The sequence below is a fragment of the Lycium barbarum genome, chromosome 1, assembly GCF_019175385.1.
Source record: "Lycium barbarum isolate Lr01 chromosome 1, ASM1917538v2, whole genome shotgun sequence".
Taxonomy (NCBI): Eukaryota; Viridiplantae; Streptophyta; class Magnoliopsida; order Solanales; family Solanaceae; genus Lycium; species Lycium barbarum.
In genome coordinates, this window is record NC_083337.1 from 156231674 (window position 1) to 156232424 (window position 751).

Consider the following 751-nt stretch of genomic DNA (forward strand, 5'->3'; position numbering starts at 1 on the left):
CACACCCACATATGTCTTGGCTGGTGAAGTACATGCGCTTGATACGTGTAAATTTCAATTAAGACTATTTTTTTTCAATTTTTTCTTATTCTTTCCCTTTTTTTTGATTTGTTATTCTATTTTTAAATTTCTTTCTTTTCTTTTCTCTTCTCTTCCTCATGTTCCTTCTTCTTTTCATCTCTCTCCTTTCTTTGTTGTCACTGCCGACGAGCTACCACGCCGGAGCTCCGGCGAACTCCATCTCCCGACTAGCCACTGCCACCTTCCCTCTTCTCCCACCTCCAGTGGTTTTTCAAGATTTTGGGCTTTATGGTGTTCGCCTTCATTCATGAACTGGTTTTTTTTTTTGTTGGTGATAAACAGAGTTGCATCATAATGTTTAAGTGTAAGTAAATGTTTGAATAGATATAGGAACACAGTTTTCGAGTAAAAGAATATTGTATGTATTTCAAGTTTAAAGTGATGGGTGTGTTTACATATTATCAATGCGTTCTAAATATTGCAAAAATTGGTGAAAGAACCGCTATTGTGCTGTGTAGGGGTGTATATGGACCGGGTTGGTTCGGATTTTTTAAACACCAAATCAAACCAATTGTGTCGGGTTTTTAAATTTATACACCAAACCAAACCAATAAAATTTGGGTTTTTCAACCTCGGATTTTCTCGGGTTATTCGGGTTTTTTTTGGGAATAGTCTTGATACAAAACAAGAAGGGGAGCCTTGGCGTAACTGGTAAAGTTGTTGCCATGTG